The sequence below is a fragment of the Macaca nemestrina genome, chromosome 1 (assembly GCF_043159975.1).
Source record: "Macaca nemestrina isolate mMacNem1 chromosome 1, mMacNem.hap1, whole genome shotgun sequence".
In the NCBI taxonomy this organism is placed as follows: domain Eukaryota; kingdom Metazoa; phylum Chordata; class Mammalia; order Primates; family Cercopithecidae; genus Macaca; species Macaca nemestrina.
In genome coordinates, this window is record NC_092125.1 from 139895397 (window position 1) to 139915095 (window position 19699).

A 19699-nucleotide genomic window follows, 5' to 3' on the forward strand; every position below is an offset into this window, starting at 1 on the left:
AGCAGAGACTTTCTTCAAAGGGTGGCAGGATGGAGTGAGTGCAAGCAGGGGAAATGCCAGATGCTTATAAAACCATCAGATCTCGTGATACTCACTCACTATCATGAGAACAGCATGTAGGAGACTGCCCCTATGAACTAATTACCTCCATCTGGTCCTGCTCTTGACACATAGGGAGTGTGGGGATTACAATTCAAGATGAGATTTTGGGTAGGGATAAAGTCAAACCATATGGCACAAGATATCAGTCAATACATGTAAGATTTACATTGGCTTGATCTGGAAGGATGGGACAACTCAAAGCAGGGGCTTTCAGGTCATAGGTAGATTTAAGCATATTCTGATTGACAATTGGCAATTGGTAGCAGTCTTCAGAGAAAATAGATTGTAAATGTTTCTTATCAGACTTAAGGTCTGTGTTGATATTAATAAGATATGTCCGACCTCTCCCCTTCTTCCTGTCAGTCATGGCCTGGGCCAGTCTTTCAGGTTAAATTTTAGAGCGTCCTGGCCAAGGAGGCAGTCCATTCAGATAGTTGCAGGGAGGCCTTCAAATTTTGTTTTTGGTTTACAGTCTGAAAGGACTGGGAACCCCAAGACACATAAGCTATCAAGCAGTACACTCTTTGTTCTGAATGTGCCAAGCTCTCAGTATAGTTTGTCTTTTTTTTTTTTTTTTTTTTAAAGCGACAGGGTCTCACTCTGTCACCCAGGCTGGAGTGCAGTGGTGCAATAATAGCTCGCTGCATCCTCAAACTCCTGGGCTCAACAGATCCTCTTGCCTCGGCCCAGTGGCTGGGACTACAGGTGTGTACCACCATGCCTGGCTAATTTCTCTCTTTTTTGTTGTTGTTTAGGGGAGTGGGAGATGTTGCCCAACCTCATCTCAAACTCCTGGCCTCAAGGGATCCTCTTGCCTTGCTTCCCAAAGTGTTGGGATTACAGACGTAAGCCACCACTCTCGGCCAGGGAAGTCTGTCTTCATAAGAAGTCTTACCCATAAGGGACTTTTGTTGCCTCAATTTTTGTTGCCTTCTTAGTTCTGGGAAGTCTAATCCAAAGTGAACCTACCTGTTGTCACCAATTAAAGGATCTGTGACTGGTAGTCCCCTATGAATTTGTGGGTTATTTAAGTGTAGAGGCTAAAGCATTCCATTGTGAATGCTTATCCACCATGTTGACTTCTGATTCCCTGATCTGAGAATACTTCTAAGATTTCTACTTTACTGTTCCAGTAAATTCTGCCCTTAGGTCAAATAACCTTGACTTTAAATCCTGCCCTTAGGCAGATTCACATAGCAGTTTTGCCTTTCCCCGGGTGTTGACTTCCCTTGTCCTACACATTACTCCCCTGTGGTATGTAAACCCTGGGCCTGGGAGGGTAAATGGTGCAGGGATGCACCATCTTGTCTTGCCATCAAACAAGACACAGAGATGGCTTCTGTTTGTTAAGTCCCTATTAAATGTTTCTTCCTGAGAAACTGGATTGTCAGCCTGTTTCTTCAGCCTCTTAGCTTCCTTAAATTTTGGGGGTAGATTTGCATAGACTTGCTCCCTGCAGAACATGAAGAAACAGTGCACACAAACACCGTTCTTTACCATCTGTGACATGAAGTTTTTGCTATTTTGGCCTATTTCTGGGAGTGAATTTGGGGGAATCATGGGAATTGCCTGTTCTATGCCCTCTCCAGAGACATGCTTGCTTATGTGGTAGACACTTATTCCAAACCTGGAAAATTACCTGCTGGTTTATCCATGAAGAGGTTTATTGAATTGAGTTGCTATTGAAATAAATACACAGTTGGAAATTCTAATCATTAGTGGCCAGAAGATGGATCCTTTGGACTAGAAAGACTCCTATATTTGAAAAAGATTTTACTCCATTCTAAGTAACTGCCTTATTTGTGTTTGTGGCAGGATCAAATTGAAAGAAAGATACATATTAGTGCCATGACTAGCCTTAGAAATTCTCCTTAAAAAAAAAAAAAAGCAGAAATTAGATTTAAAACAAAGTTAAAATCCTTTGTACGCTAAAACTGCCTGCTTTGGATTCCCCACAGGATTTAAAAAGAAGACGTTTCAACTTGTAGTCTAGTATTATATTCCTAGACATAGGCCAAGCTAACTTTGGGAAGAACTTAGTTTATAGTTTAATCTTAAAGAAAAGATGGTAATAACCCCTTCCCCAAGCTAACCGACCTTTGTAGAAGTAATGAAAGGCCATAAGGTTAGGATTATGAGTGGGGTCTGAATGCTGATAAGATGTAGGTATAGTTTCTATAATCCCTTACTTCTCAGGAGTCATGTGGCCAGAGGTCACAAGATTTGTGACCTCTCCAATTGCTCCTATAGATAACATCACTACTGTAGAACCTAACATTGGTGTTTTGAGATTTTTTTCAGAGTGTCTTGCAGCCAACTGACCCCACCTGGACCCATGACTCATGACTCAATTGGTCGTGTGGCACCTATCCAAGGCAGAGGTGGCACATGTGGATCATTTTCCATGCCCCTATGATTTCATCCCCAACCAATCAGCAGCACCCATTCCCTATCACCCTGTCCACCAAATTGTCCATAAAAATCCTAACTTCTGAGCCTTTGTAGAGACTGATTTGAGTGATAATTTCAGTTCTTCCACATGGCTGACCTCACATCAATGAAACTCTTTCTCTATTGCAATGGCATGCTCTGAATGAATTGATTCTGTCTGTAGAGCAGGCAGGAAGAACTCATTGGGTGATTACAGGTTTGATATTCATGTAACTCTTGACTTTTGTGGTACCCATTTATTACTGTTCTTGTTCCCTTCCATGGACAGCTTTCAATTTCCTGTCTTACTAATTGTTTGTCCCTTTTAATCTTCCCTCTATGCAATTGCTGAGACTTTATGTGAAGATGGTTGGTTGATAAGCCAAGACCCTAAAGAACATGGTTGGTCAGAAATGTATGTTGTACCCCATTTGCAACTAGTAAATTTTTTTCCTTGAGCTGTCTTTGGGGTAGTTCTGGTTCCTGTGAGAACTGCTTTGCACCTTTTTGGAGATGCCTTACGCATCTTTGGGTAAGTCATAAAAGGCTTATAGGTTTTGGTTGGAATCACTTGGAAGATAACTTTGATTTAAAGAAGTTCAAAACCAAGAATATTGGCTGTTTGTCATGGCTAAACTGATAGTTTTTAAAAGATTGTTTTTAAAAAGCTTTATGTGGTCAGTGCCAGCTTAATTAAAAGTTGATATTCAAACGAAAACTTTTTTTTAAGGCCTTTCTGCTTTTTCTCTTTTGGAACGTGTTTCTCCCATGGGAATTTTTTTCAGTTTACTGAAACTTTTTATAAAAAGTTATATGTTTGGGCTGGGCATGATGGCTTATGCCTATAATTCCAACATTTTGGGAGGCTGAGGCAGATCATTTAAGCCCGGGAGTTCAAGACCAGCTTGGGCAACATATGGAGAACTCATGTCTACAAAAAAAAAAAAAATTACCTGAGTATGGTGGCATGCACCTGTGGTCCCACCTACTTGGGAGGCTAAGATGATAGGGTCACTTGAGCCTGGGAGGTCGAGGCTGCAGTGAGCCATGATGGTGCCAATGCACGCCAGCCTGGGTGACAGAATGAGACCCTGTCTCAAAATATGTATGTGTGCGTGTGTGTGTATACATATACATGCATACATATGTGTGTATATATATATGTTAAAAAATTTATATGTTTCATATGTTTCATCCCTCTGCTTCCTTTCCTGTTGGTATAACTTTTTGCTTAGAAAAACATAAAACTTCGTTGACTTTTTTGAGAAGTTTTAAATCTCCCCAAACTGGCTTCCCTGAGACTTGTTATCCCATTTACTTTTATTATTCCTTCCTTTTTTGCCACCTTTAATACCACATGAAGAGATCTAGAGGGGACCCCTAGCAACTATGACACTCCTTAAAGAAGACAAAAAAGGTGCCTCTGACCACATTTTGGGGTCTTCTGTCTTCTTCATGAAGCACCAAAATTCATGAGCAGGTTCGTCTCAGGTCTAAAGCTCTGCTCTCATTTGCACTGAGTTCTCTGATAGCTTTGGCTTTGAGGGTACCAGAAGTTATTTTGTACTATGAGAGAACACCTGATCCTTGAGTATGCAATGGCTGGCTCTAAATTCAGTGGCTGCAGTCACTGGTAAGGGCTGCAGTTTTGGAGGTGGCTGACAGTGGTTGCAATGAATGGGTATTACACAGGTGCTACTCTCTCTCTTTTTTTTCATGGTTAGATTTTTTTTTTTTTAAGTACATTTTGGAAACTTGGAGGCTGTAGGAACACTCACCACCAAAGGATAAGACTCCAGACTCCTATGGGGGATAGGCTGATGACAGAGTGGGCTGGAATCCTACCAGCCTTGGGGGACTTGTATTGAGTCACCCACCAGCCTTGGGGGACTTTCCTTCCACTGAGATACACTGTAGAAGATTGCACGACCTGTTTCCATGACCTTTCTCTCTTGGACTTTTGCCTCCACTGTGGGAACCTGGAATTCAGTGTGAAAATGGGGTCATAAATTTCTAGGATCTAGGTGCTCTGCCTTCCAGCTGTGTCTGCTTTTCACAAATACCAGTAATTAGGCCCAGGAAACTGTAAGCACTTTGTTGGCACTATTCATTAATAGGCTCCACCCTGAGCTCAATAGTCCAATTGGAAAATGGAGACTAACTTGAAAACTACCTAACTAAAATTGATCTTCTTATAAAATCCTGTGGTGAATTCCTATAATTTTGTGTTACCTAGGCATCTAGTTTTAATCTTTCTCTAACACACCCTGACTTCTTCTTCAGAAAGCTTAAATTCTCTTTGTGCTGTGAGATACAAATGTGCTACACTGTTTTCTCTTAAAAAAAAAAAAAAAAAAAAAAAAAAAACTTTTATAAGGGCTTTGACTATGTGGGACAGATAAACTTTAACTTGTTCCATTTATAATGACACGGTTTTAATTCAACTGTCCTTTAAGTGAGTTTTGCCTGTCTTGTTGCTAAAATTTTTAAATCAATGCTATAAAATCTACTTACGTTTCTCTGTATTTTATGCAAACATGTGCACATGGCTGCCTTTTTATATTATCTACATGGTACCAAATTCACTTATAAATAGATGAGTGTTCATAAATTAAATAATCAGCCAAAATGCTTTTCAAGTTCATGTAAATTTAGTAATATCTGGTAAAGAAAAACTAGTTTTTAAATTGTTGGTAAGGCCAAGTGCAGTGGTTCACGCCTGTAATCCCAGCACTTTGGGAGGCCAAGGCAGCAGGACTGCTTGAGCTCAGGAGTTTGAGACAAGCCTGGACAACATAGGGAGGCCTTGTCTTTACAAAAAGTAAGAAACAAAAATTAGCTGGGTATAGAGGCACATGCCTGTACTCCCAGCTACTTGGGGAGCTGATGTGGGAGGATTGCTTGAGTCTAGGAAGTGAGGTTTCAGTGAGCCATGATTGGGCAACAGAGCAAGACCTCATCTCTACAAAAAAATGTATAAATTAGCCAAGCATAGTGGTATGTACTTGTAGTCCTAGCTATTCAGGAGGTTGTAAGGTGGAAAGACTGCTCGTGCTCAGGAGATCAAGATTACAGTGAGCTATAATCATGCCACTGTACTCCAGCCTGAGTGATAGAGTGAGATTCTGTCTCTAAAAAAATTAAAATAAATAAAATTTGTTTTTCTCTTTTGAAAAAGATTCTTATGTAGTATTAATGTGATAGTAAAAAATTTTTTGTTGCTCATTTTTCAGTAAATTGCAAAAATGTGGGGACAGGGTAAGAGAAGGACAGATAGACTCTGTTTGCCTCCAGCTGTCTTTATTAGGCCTTTTGATAGTTTAGAAAACTGAGTCCCCTCTCTACCATAAAGAAAAGATTTTTGCTTTTTGAATTATTTTAATGATCAGTTTTGCTAAATGAACGACCTATGATCCTATTTCTGTTCCAGTGTTTTAAATCTTTGACATATTTGACAGGCTTCCCAAAATCAAATTTCAAATTCTAAATTAAGTCTTTTTTACTTCAAAATAACTTTTAGACACTCCAGAAGGGTCCCTGGCAGTACAAGAGAGACATATTAGGCTTACTTGGTATGTTAAAATCATGCAGGAAGGATTGTTAAGTAAGAAATAATGTTTAGCCTTTTTTTGAGTCATATTTGTATAAATGTGTTAGTATGTGTTCCAAAATTGAATGAGATTCTTAAAAATCTGATATGTCGTGGTATGTGTTATTTAGTCACAATTATGGATATTGTGTAAAGTTGTTGTAGGCCACAAAAAATGACCAAATTTCCTTGTCAACTGCATCTTTAATCACGGTTATTTTAAGGCTTATTGTTCACAATTAAGCATCTGTGGCTTTATGCTTATGCTCTTGTTTTCTGAAAGTTCTTTAGAAATCTTTTCTGTTTCCCAGGTGGGAGTGCAATGGTGTGATCTTGGCTCACTGCAACCTCTGCCTCCCAGGTTCAAGTGATTCTCGTGCCTCAGCCTCCTGAGTAGCTGGGACTACAGGTGCGCACCACCACACCCAACTAATTTTTTGTATTTTTAGTACAGACGGGGTTTTGCGATGTTGGCCAGGCTGGTCTCAAACTCCTGACCTCAGGTGATCTGCCTGCCTTGGTCTCTCTCTTTATAAGTCTTAAAGTTTTGTGTCTTTAAGGAAATTCATGGAAAAGACTACAACAAATAATCTTGAATACGTGTTTCTGATAACTTTAAGACTGAATCACGTCTGTAGTCCCAGCACTTTGGGAGGCCAAGGCAGGAGGATCACTTGAGGCCTGGAGTTCAAGACCAGCCTGAGCAACATAGCGAGACCTCATCTCTATTTTAAAAATTTGTTTTCTTTTTCTTTTTTTTTTTTAACAGCAAGCTCATCCTTTCAAAATTTTTTTAAAGAAATCAAGATTGAATCATTAGATGGGGTAAAACAATTTCAGAACGCTAGTAGAACAAAAGTGGACTCATAAAATTGCTAATGTATCATCACATGGAACAATAGTTAACTACATGAGACTGAACTGATGAAAAACTGAAATGGTTTTTTTTTTTTTTTGAGATGGAGTCTCACTCTGTCACCCAGGCTGGAGTGCAGTGGCGTGATTTCTGCTCACTGGAAGCTCTGCCTCCGGATTCATGCCATTCTCCTGCCTCAGCCTCCCAAGTAGCTGGGACTACAGGCGCCCGCTACCACACCCAGCTAATTTTTTTTTGTATTTTTAGTAAAAGACGGGGTTTCACCATGTTAGCCAGGATGGTCTTGATCTTCTGACCTCGTGATCTGCCCGCCTCAGCCTCCCAAAGTGCTGGGATTACAGGCGTGAGCCACCACGCCTTGCCCTGAAATTGTTTTTTAACCACAGCTTTTTATTTGAAACATTGCTGATTCTTTTCTCCCCAGAGTACAGAAAACATTTTTCTTTTAAGCTCTTTGTAGCTTACACCAATTAAGTAAAGTATACTTTTGTGAGCAAAATTGAAATATTTACCTTTCTCTTTATTTGATCCCTCCAAAATTTAGAAACTATTTGCGAGCATTCTTATTTTATGACAATATAATTATTTGCATAGATTCAGTGAGAATCTGTTTTCTTTTGTAATAGTACACAATTTGAAATGCAGATTATTTTACCGAGACTTAGACTGGAATGTCGTATTTTTAGAAATGACCAGACGGCTTTGAGGAATTGAAGTTCACTTTAGAAAGCCAGTAGACTTGGAAAAAGACCAGCCTGGTATGTTGTCTATGCAGTTCCCTTACAAAGTCCCTGACCTTGAAGTAAGTAAAGAATCCCACTTTTGGACAGACCCAGGAACGTCAAGGTATTTTGAGAACCTTTAGAAGAAAGATATTCCCCTAAGTTTTTGTACAGGTATTAGAGTGTTTGGCTTGGCTCCTATGATTTTTTTTTTTTTTTTTTTTTGGTGTAGATGGGGTTTCACCATGTTGCCCAGGCTGATCTCTAGCTTCTGAGCTCCAGCAATTCACCCACCTCGGTCTCCCAAAGTGCTGGGATTACAGGCATGAATCATCACACTCAGCTCTGGCTTCTAAGCTTTTAAAAAGACTAATCTGAGATTTTTTATGAAAATGTTCCAACAAACCAACTTAAAAGAGCCTATGTGATAAATCACTATTCTTACTGTACTTTATGCAAATAATCAGGCCAGGTAAAAGACTAAAACGTAATTTTACAAATAAATTGGACTTTCTATGACTTACGTCTGTTACAAGTGGGGAACTAAAGAAAGAAAAACTATGTTTCAGAAGAAAATTGTCATGTACCTGTTATTAAATTCCTAACCTTGTCCATTGTTTTGGGGTTTTTATTATTTTCCTTGCAGGAAATCCTGAATCCTGAATTCTTTCCTGGCTATAAGTCTCCAAACTAATGTTTCTAAATTTTTCTTCCATTTTTCTGACTTGGACTCACTAAAATTGAAACACTCTTTCTCCTGAAGTTCTATGAGCTGAAGTTCATGTATAAACAACCTTGTGACATACAAACTATAAACCATAAAAATCTGTCAGATTGCCACTGCCTGCCTGCTCCAACTAAAGATATTTCAAACCCAAATCTCAACAGACTGCCCTCACAAAAAATACATTTTCCTTTTCATTTTAGATACTAACTTTAAAAGTAGACCTGTGACTTTGCTCTTTTTAGTGTACAAAAAATGAATCTAAGTATTTTAGAACTTTTATATCCACCATAGAATTACAGATCAGCTAGCTGTTTACCAAACCCACTTCCTCTTCTTCATGGATAAAAAGCATCCCTTGAAGTTAGGTGTGGCTGTGTAGAATGAATTCAGGGCAATAGAATGTGAGTGAAAGTGATTTATGCTACTTCCTGTTCTGGCCCATAAAAACTACCCATGAACGATCTGCATGTTGCTCTCTCTCTCTCTTTCCCCTTCTACCAGCTAGATGTTGATTGACTACATTAAGCAAAGACAGTTTCCTCCAACCACTGCCTTCTAATCTCCCATTAACACCCATCTCCCTGATAGCCATTACATTTTTACATGAGTAAGAAATTTCTACTTAAGCCATTGAGATTTGATGGTTTATCTGCTTCAGTAGCTAATAGACCCTTAACTAAAATAACCATCATCCATTTAAAAAATACATAAACAAGCCCTTCTGAAACAAAGTAATTTTAGATTATTCCTTTTCTCCAAGTCATATTCCCATCCCACTTCTCCCATAGTACATTATCCAAATATATTTTATGCTTGAATCTTTAATTGGCTAATGTATTGTACTTCTCTGCAACAAACATAAATTTATAACCTGACATTATGAAACCTATTTGTTTCTTCTGTTCATAAAGCTCTAAATGTTGGAAACATACTTTATATAGATTTATTATTACAATTATTAGTAAAGGGTACAAAACTGGAGCCTCAGGCCAGTTCACATAAGAGAGAATTCAGGCCAAGTGTGGTGGCTCACGCCTATAATCCCAGCACTTTGGGAGGCTGAGGCAGGCGGATCACCTGAGGTCAGGAGTTTGAGACCAGCCTGGCCAACATGGCAAAACCCTGTCTCTACTAAAATCACAAAAATTAGCCAGGCGTGGTGGGCACCTGTAATCCCAGCTACTTGGGAGGCTGAGGCAGGAGAATCGCTTGAACTCAGGAGGCAGAGGTGGCAGTCACCCGAGATCGCACCACTGTACTGCAGCCTAGGCGAAAGAGCAACACTCCATCTCAAAGAAAAACAAAAGAGAGAGAGAGAGAGAGAGAAGGATTCATTATGCCACCAGTCCCCTGAACACCGTGTCAAAGACAGTCATCTTAGACGCAACCCAGAGAAACACTGAGTCCACCCAGGACACCTACCCAAACAGCCAGGACCACACAAGAACAAGGTAAGAAGCTAGTTGGACTTCAGCAACTTGGTTTGGACAGCAGTACCTGCCTGCCCAGCGTGACGTGGGACAAATTCATCCCAGTCCCTAAGCCATTCCAAAAACATGCAGTTTTTTCCAAGGTGGTAATGGGAGCCATGATTTATAGCCACTTGGTCAGAAGTATTGATAACACCCCACTACTTGCAATTTGTGCCTGAAGTGGTAGAAGTCTTGTGGGACTGAGCCCTTAACCTATGGAATCTGACACTATCTCCAGGTAGATAGTATCAGAATTGGATTGCATTAAAGGACATCCAGCTGGTGTCAGCTGCAGACTTGATTGGATGTGGGGAAATACCACCATACATCTGGTCACAAATGTGTTCTCTGTTAAGTGTGTCAGTAGAGAGAAAAAGCAGTTTGGTTTTTCCTCTTACAATGTATACTCTGAGAGTCTCAGGTATCACACAGTCCACCTGTGAGGTAGGCTACATGTCTATTTGGGGTAGTTGAGGGGCTCTGCTCCACATTGTGAAGACAAGTTGCATAAGCATGTTAGTCTATTTGGGCTACTATAACAAAATACCTGAGACTGGGTAATTTAGAAATAATAGGAAGGTATTTCTCACAGGTCTGGAGGCTGGAAAGTCCAAGATCAAGGCACCAGCAGATTTTGTGTCTGTTGAATGCTTGCTCTCTTCTTCATAGATGGTATCTCTTAACGCACTGTCACATGGCAGAAGGGGTGGAACAGCTCGCTGCACCTGTTTTATAAAGTCACTAATCCTATTCATGAGGGCTCCACCCTCATGGCTTAATCACTCCTAAAAGCCTCCACATCTTGTTTTTTTTTTTTTTTTTTTTTTTTTTCTTCAAGGCTAGTCAACTGCAGTAGTGAGAAGGGGGAAAGAGTAGAACAAGGAGTTCCATCTGTAACTGACTGTGAACAATCGAGATAACTGACTACCTTCGGATGAGCCAGCCTCCACTTCTTAAATATTATCTAATTGGCAATTAAGTTTCAACAATAAATTTTGGGGGGCACATTCAGACCATAGGAATAAGCAACAAATAAATCTTTATTGTTTCAAACTACTGAGAATTTAGGGCTGTTACTACAGCAAAATCTAGGTCATCCTCACTTAAGGTAGATATGGTTATCTAAAGTGCGGTGCTGCCATAACAAGAACATAAAACATTTAAGAGAGACAGCACGTAGCAAGAAAATTGTTTTCAGAGTTTCAGAGAGCAATCCATGTGATGCAGTAGTGAAACATTTAATAAAATTGTTATCTACAATAACTTGGAAGATAGGTCATGTACTTAATAAATTTGTATCTTAGTGGGAAGGCTGGAAAACAGAATGTTGTGTGTTATTTGCTATTGGCTGCATTTGGCAAGCTATTACAAGAAAAAGAGCTGAGAAAAAGAATTGACCATTTTGTAAGCAACGAAGGGAATCAAGAGTACACCAATTTGAGGACCTACTTGTAGAGTTGAAAGAGGCAACTACTTCTCAATCTCAAATAGTTAAAGACAAATTTGAGAAATGTTTGGAATGACAAAAGGTAACTAAAATTTAGCCTGGAGGCAATGTATCAATTTAAGACAGTGGTTGTTCTACCAATTTTTTTAAAATTCTGAGTGGATTAATAGGTCCCAGATGAAAGTCCCAACCAACTAAGGCTACTTGAAACATGTTACTTCACAAATTTCTCACTATCAGCATGGGCGTATTAACTTTTACCCAAAGCCCACATTGCAGCAGGACTTGACTTTACCAGACCGAGGCTTAGATCACATAGCAGAACATGTTATCTCGATGCCAGGTCTCTGTGTGCAGCGGGGCTGGTATATGAAGAGCAGCAGCAAGTGATCTAGAATGAATGCTTTGGAAGAAGCTGATTGAACAAATGGTACACACTGATCCTCTGTGGAAGGGACTTTCAGAAAGAAGGTGGGACAGCACCTGTTTAAAAACAGACCCATAGATGGCCCTCCCAATTCATTTTTTGGGTCATTATACCCAAAGATTATCCAGGTTATAGAGACTATAGAATCTAACTGGCAGTGTGGATGACACACCTTACAGAGGATTCAGTGCCACTCTGAAAATAGTAAAGGTGTCTATTGTTTACAGTATGATGATGAAAAATTATCAGTGGCCTACAAGATAATTTTATTAAGGTGAATGATTGAATTTTGTATGTATTATTTTTAGAATCATGGTTATGCATTAGAGACTAGTGTGATGATCTTTCCATTTACTCCAAATTGTTTTTTATCTCTTCTACTCAATCTTGGTAGCTCTCGGTGTAGTTCTAAAGAACTGGAGCCAGAGTATTTCCCTGTAACTAACACAAGACCCTGATTGTCTCACTTCTTATCCTTCTCTAAGCACATTCACATTCCATATTCTGTATTACATGTGAATAGAAAATATCCCAGAATCACAGGACTCTTGATTACTTTGCTAGCTGGTAAGAGTACTGCTAGTTTATAAATCAAAGCCACTACCTTTTATGGTTTCTGAGAAGGACTCAAATAAAATTACAGTAGAATGATAGAGTAACTTATATTGTTTTTGATAGTAGATAAACTGGATTATTTCTCCATTTTTAATCTGTTTGATGGCCGATCTGACCTGATTTTGTTTTACATTGTTTGTATTAGTAGCTTATTTCCTCATACTTAAGAAAATATTAAGTTTTTTTTAACTTTGTTAAAAAAATTATAATTTACAAACAGGGAAGTTTGCTCTTTTGGTGTACAATTCTGAATTTTGATAAACACACAGAGATATATAACTGTAACAACACTCAAGATACAGAACAGTTCTCTCATTCCCCCCAATTCCTTTGTCCTGCCCCCTTCTTTTCCTGGGCTTTTCTGCCTCTTTCCTGTGCTTACCCATTTACCTATTGAAGGACATTTGTGTTATTTCCAGTTTCTCACAATTATGAGTAAAGCCACTATAAATACATAAAATAGACTTCATGACTATCACAATGTCTAAGAAAGAATGTTAAATATACTCTTAAATTGGAAAGGAGATGACAATAAGGTGTTAAGAAGTAAAATAAGCTGCAAGGAAAAGAAAACAAAGTGTAACTGATTAAACTGTTGTAACTCATAAGCCAGCCTAGTAGTGAAAATGTTATAATCCTACTAAATTTCTTTGTTTTCTGCATTTATAAGCAAGACCTTAACTTTTAACTTCAGAATACTGACCCTATTTCTTTGGAGTCTGTTTCCCAGATGGCCATTCCCAGCTTTTCCCTTGAATAAACTCGGTGTTTTCGTTGTTGTTCTGAGACAGGGTCTTCCTCTGTCACCCAGGCTAGAGTGCAGTGGTGCAATCACGATTCATTGCAGACTTGACCTCTCAGGCTCAAGTGATCTTCCCACCTCAGCCTCCCACCTGGGACTACAGGTGCATGCCACCATGCCTGGCTATTTTTTTTTTTTTTTTTTTTTAGAGATGGGGTCTTGCTATGTTGTCCAGGTTGGTGAATAAACTATTTAAAACTGGATTTTAAAATTTTTATTATTTTTTTTTAGGGACAAGGTCTCACTCTGTTGCCCAGATGAGAGTGCAGTGGTATGATCACAGTTCACTATAGCCTCACATTCCTGGGCTCAAGTGATCCTCCCACCCCAACCTCCCAAGCAGGTAGGAGTACAGGCATGTGCTACCATACCTGGCTAACTTTTTAAATTTTTTGTAGAGATGGGGTCTTTCTATGTTGCCTAAAACAGGATTTTTGATTCTTTTGATTATTTCAGGCTGACACAGGACAGCTCCTCCAGTTCCATACTTCATATCCCTTACAAAACAGTAAACACAGCAGGGAGGAAAGGGAAGAAAGTGACTCTCTATCAGGGAAGAAGACCTCTCCCTGAAGCGTCAGCATCTTCCCTCTGTGACTCATCATGCCCAACCCATATGGATCACTGGAAAAGAAGAAGGGGGATGCCATGACTGACTTAGATCTATCAAGAATCATGCCATAGGGTACATTGCTACAACAAAAGCTGGGTTTTGATAACCAAAGAGAATGGAAGAATGGCTATTGGGTAGGCAACTAACATTTGCCAGAATTTCTAAATGTGTTTCCTGAAGATTATTAATGAAAAAAAAAAGTATCAACCCCTTTATCTACCATTTTACACTGATTCTTTCGACTAATATTTATAACATCTCCTATATGTTGGGTACTGTGATAGTAGCAGGAGCCTCAAAGATCATCAAGACATAGTTCCTGTCCTCAAGGTCAAATTAAGAGAAACATTCATCAATAATGCAGAACAGTATAGCAAATGCTGTTAGATAGCATGTGCATGGTATAGTGGGGCAACAGAATAGACTGCAGCATCTTGAAAGGTAATCCTTGAATTGAGTTTTAGAGGAGAAGCAATTAAACAGAGAAAATGTAGGGATGAGTAATGACGTTCTAGATAGAGAAAAGAGCAGGTAAAAAGATACTGATGATTGGAGACTACTACTACGCATTTATGCAATTACAAACATTTTAATGTGGCTAGAGAACTGTGGGGAGCAGGAGGGCAGGTCAGATTGGTGAGGTGGGTGGGAGCTAGACGGAGAAGGGCTGTCTGTGCTGAAGTAAGAAACTGATACTCGATACCAAAATCCATGAGGAGCTATTAAAGTATTTCAATCCAAGGGATTAACAAATTAGATTGTTTTACAGAGTATTCTGGCTGTAGGTGGATGGTTCTGATTGTGTGACTGGGTAGATGGTGAAGGGCAAATAATAGTAGAGAAATGAGAATTGGGAAGTTATTGCATTCAGGTGTATATTTTGAAGTTTAAAATACCTGGCCCAAATGGGTCTCTCTCTCTCTCTTTCTCTCTCTCTTTTCCCTGAATAACTTCTAATATACACGCAACCTGTCACTTTTTTGTGGACTTTTAGGCCTCTATTTTTTTACATTATTTCCATTTTTATTTTTTTTTATTTTTTTATTTTTTTATTTTTATTTTTATTTTTTTTTTTTGAGACGGAGTCTAGCTCTGTTGCCCAGGCTGGAGTGCAGTGGCCGGATCTCAGCTCACTGCAAGTCCCGCCTCCCGGGTTCACGCCATTCTCCTGCCTCAGCCTCCCGAGTAGCTGGGAGTACAGGCGCCCGCCACCTCGCCCGGCTAATTTTTTTTTGTATTTTAGTAGAGACGGGGTTTCACCGTGTTAGCCAGGATGGTCTCGATCTCCTGAACTCGTGATCCGCCCGTCTCGGCCTCCCAAAGTGCTGGGATTACAGGCTTGAGCCACCGCACCCGGCCCATTATTTCCATTTTTAAAAAGAGATGCCCTTGGATTAAGAAAGAGATATATCAAAATGTTATGGGGAACTGTGTGGTGAGATTACAGATGAGTTTTAAAAAAAATCTTTCTGTATTTCCCGAAGTGACCATTCTATACACACTTAAGAACCCCAAATTCCTCAACTGTAACTGCCCAAGATGTTTTTCATTCCAGAGTCAACTTTTTTTTTTTCCCCTAGACATGACATCTTCTTGGGTAATTTTAAGTAACCTCCAAGTTTCTTGTCACTTAAATTTTAAAATTTTACCGTTCAATATTTTTCTTGTGGTCATACTTTCAATTTATCAATATACTTATCACAATCTTATAATCATTTGCTTATCAGTCTTTCTCACTGGATTATGAGGACCTCGCAGAAATAAATCTGGTCTTAATTCATCTTGGTAGACCTAGTACCTAGTGGACAGATAATTAATAAACATTTACTGAATTGAGGTGTATAATTTGCATCTGTGTGTCCCTAGTTTCCAGCACAGTGCCAATGCCTAATAAACATTAATGAAGCTGTATTTCAACTTTCAGAATTCTACCAGTGTTCTACCAAAATCATAGAGTGATTGGTTGGCAAAAACAAACAAACAAATTCCATTTTCACAAACCACAGTATTCTTTTTGTCATACAATATACTATATATAGTGTGTGTAATTCACTTACACACACACCTATGTGTATGTGCACATACACACTTTACTCCTCTGTCAAATAGGCTCAAAGATCTTTCTACTTTTGTACCTTTGAAAGACTGCCTTGTCAGGTAACTTTTCTAATTTTTTAAAATAATTTTTTAAAAGTCTCATTGCTTTAGCTAGTACTTCCACAACAATGCTGAAAAGGTGTAGTGAGAGGGAACATCCTTGCCTTCTTCCTGATCTCAGTGGGAAAGGATCAGGTTTCTTACCACTAGGCATGTTAGCTGTAGGTTTTTTGAAATGTTCTTTACCAAGTTGAGGAAGTTCCCTCCAGCTTTTCTAATTTATTCGTAAAAATATTAAGGCTGAAAGTTACCGAAGATCTTATTTATTGTGTGAAATATTTAAAAGCATTAGAGACAAATTTCTTTGTCTCTATATTTCTTTCATAAACTATATTTATAATGCTATGTTCCAGATATTGTGATGCGTTCAGCATCATCTCTGCCTACCCTTTTACTGTATTGCAGGGCCTAGGCAACACAGAAATTTCCTTAGACTCCCTTGCCAGCAGGGTTCCTGTTTTTATTTTGGTTTGTTTTTAATGTTTGCAGGTATATAGTAGGTGTATATATTTATGGGGTACATGAGATATTTTAATACAGGCATACAATATGTAATAATCACATCAGAGTAAATGGGTATCCATCATCTCAAGCATTTATCTTTTGTGTCACAAACAATACAATTACACTCTTGTTTTTAAACGTACAATTATTGTTGACTGCAGTCACCCTGTTGGGCTATCAAATACTAGATCTTATTCATTCTATCTAACTATATTTTTGTATCCATTAACCATACCCACTTCCCCACTCCCTCTCCCACTACCCTCTCCAGTCTTTGGCAGTCATTATTCTACTCTCAATCTATGTGAGTTCAATTGTTTTAATTTTTAGCTCCCACAAATAAGTGAGAATATGTAAACTCTGTCTTTCTCCAACTGGCTTATTTCACTTAACATAATGACCACCAATTCCAACCATGTTGCTACAAATGACAGGATGTCGTTCTTTTTTGTGGCTGAATACTACTCTATTTTGTATATATACCATATTCTTTATCCATTCATCTGCTGGTGGGCACTTTGGTTGCTTCCAAATCTTGGCTACTGTGAACAGTCCTGCAATAAACATGAGAGTGCCGAAATGTCTTTGATATACTGACTTCCTTTCTTTTGGGTATATACATAGCAATGGGATTGCCGGATCCTATGGAAGTTCCACTTTTAGTTTTTTGAAGAATCTCCAAACTGTTCTTCAAAATGGTTTTACTAATTTACACTCTCACCAACATTGTACAAGGGGTCCCTTTTCTCCACATCCTCTCCAGCATTTGTTATTGCCTGACTTTTGGAAAAAGGCCATTTTAACTGGTGAGATGACATCTTATTATAGTTTTGATTTGCATTTCTTTGATGATCAATGATGTCAAGCACCTTTTCATATGCCTGTTTGCTATTTGTATGTCTTTTGAGAAATGTCTACTCAAATCTTTTGCCCATTTTTAAATTAGATTATTAGATTTTTTCCTATATGGATTTTGTCCATCCCGTTGACATGATGTATCACATTGATTGATCTGCATATGTTGAAATATCTTTGCATCCCTGGGATAAATCCCACTTGCTTATGATGCATGATCTTTTTAGTGTTTTGTTGAACTCAGTTTGCTTGTATTTCATTGAGGATTTTTGCATCAATGTTCATCAGAGATATTCGCCTGTAGTTTCCTTTTTTTGACGTGTCTTTGTCTGGTTTTGGTAACGGTAATATTGGCCTTTAGAATGAATTTGGATGTATTCCCTCTTCTATTTTTCAGAATGGTTTGAGTAGGATTGGTATTAGTTCTTCAAATGTTTGGCAGAATTCGGCAGTGAAGCCATTGGGTCCCATGTTTTTCTTTGCTGGGAAACTTTTAATTACAGCTTTGGTTTCATTACTTGTTATTGGTCTGTCCAGGTTTTGACTTTCTTTATGGTTCAATCTTGGTAGGTTATATATGTCTAGGAGTTTATCCATTTCTTCTAAGTTTTCCAAGTTATTGGCATATAGTTGGTCATAGTGGCCACTATTGTTTAATTTCCATGTGTTTGTATAATCATTTCCAAAATTTCTCGTTATTGATTTCTAGTTTTATTCCATTGTGATCAGAGAAGATGCTTGATATTATTTCAATATTTTTGAATTTCTTGGGACTTGTTTTGTGACCTAACATATGATGTGTCTTAAGAATGATCCATCTTCTGAGGAGAAGAATGTATTTTGCAGGCACTGGATGAAATGTTCTGTAAATATCTATTAGGTCCATAAGGTCTATAGTGCAGGTTAAGTCCGATAATTCTTTGTTGACTTTCTGTCAGCTGATCCATCCAGTCCTGAAAGCGGGGGTGTTGACATGTCCAGGTATCATTTTATTGGGGTCTATCTCTCCTTTAGCTCTAATAATATTTGCTTTATATACCTAGCTGCTCCAGTGTTGGGTGCATATATAATTGTCATATCCTCTTGCTGAATCAACCCTTTTTTCATTATATAATGACCTCTTTGTCTCCTTTTATAGTTTTTGTCTGGAAATCTATTGTGTCTCATGGATGTATAGCTACTCCTGTGCTTTTTGGCTTCCATTTGCATGAAAAATCTTTCCCCATCCCTTTATTTTCACTCTGTGTGTGTGTATTTTCAGCCTATGGTGTCTTTATTTTCAGTCTATGTGCATCCTTATTTTCATTCTATGTCCTTTTTGTAAGTAAAAGATTATTGGGTCTTATTTGCTTGTGTGTGTGTGTTGGGGGAGGGGCAGGCAGGGGTTGGTTCTTGAGACAGGATCTTGCTCTGTTCCCTAGATTGGAGTGCAGTGGTGTGATCACAGCTCACTGCAGCCTTGACTTCCCATGCTCCAGTGATCCTCCCACTTCAGTCTCCCAAGTAGCTGGGACCACAGGCAAGTGCCACCATGCCCAGCTAATTTTAACTTTTGTAGAGAGGAGGTGTCATTATGTTGTCCAGGCTAGTCTAAAACTCCTGCACCCCAGTGATTCTCTAGCCTTGGCCTCCCAAAGTGCTGGGATTCTAGGTGTGAGTCACAGTACCCAGCCTGGTCTTTTTTTTTAATCCATTAAGTTACTCTATGTCTTTTGATTGGAGGGTTTCATCCATTTACATTCAATATTATTATTGATAAGTAAGGCCATAGTCCTACCATTTTGTTATTTGTTTTCTGGTCTTCGTTCTTTTCTTCCTTCTTGTCTTCCTTTCAGTGAAGGTGATTTTCTTTGGTGGTTGTTTCAATTTCATTTTTTGTGTATCTTTTCCATATTTTAAAATTTGAGGTTACCAGGAGGCTTGCAAATAATGTCTGATAACCCATTATTTTAAACTGATGACAAATTAACACTGATTTCATAAACAAAGAGAAAACTAATAACTTTAACTCTGTACCCAAATTTTTAACTTTTTATTGTTTCTATTTATCTTATTGTACTGTCTATGTCTTGAAAAGTTATTATTTTTTATTGGTTCATCTTTTTGTCTTTCTACTTAACATATGGGTAGTTTAAATACCACAGTTTACAGTGTTACTATATTCTGTGTTTGTCTGTGGACTACTATTACCAGTAAGTTTTGTACCTTCAGATGATTTTTTAAATTGTTCATTAATGTCATTTTATTTCAGATTGAGAAATTCCCTTTGGTATTTTTTGTAGGTGTTGATGTTGATGTAATCCCTCAGTTTTTGTCTGGGAATTTTTTTTTTTTTTTTTTGAGACAGAGTCTCACTCTGT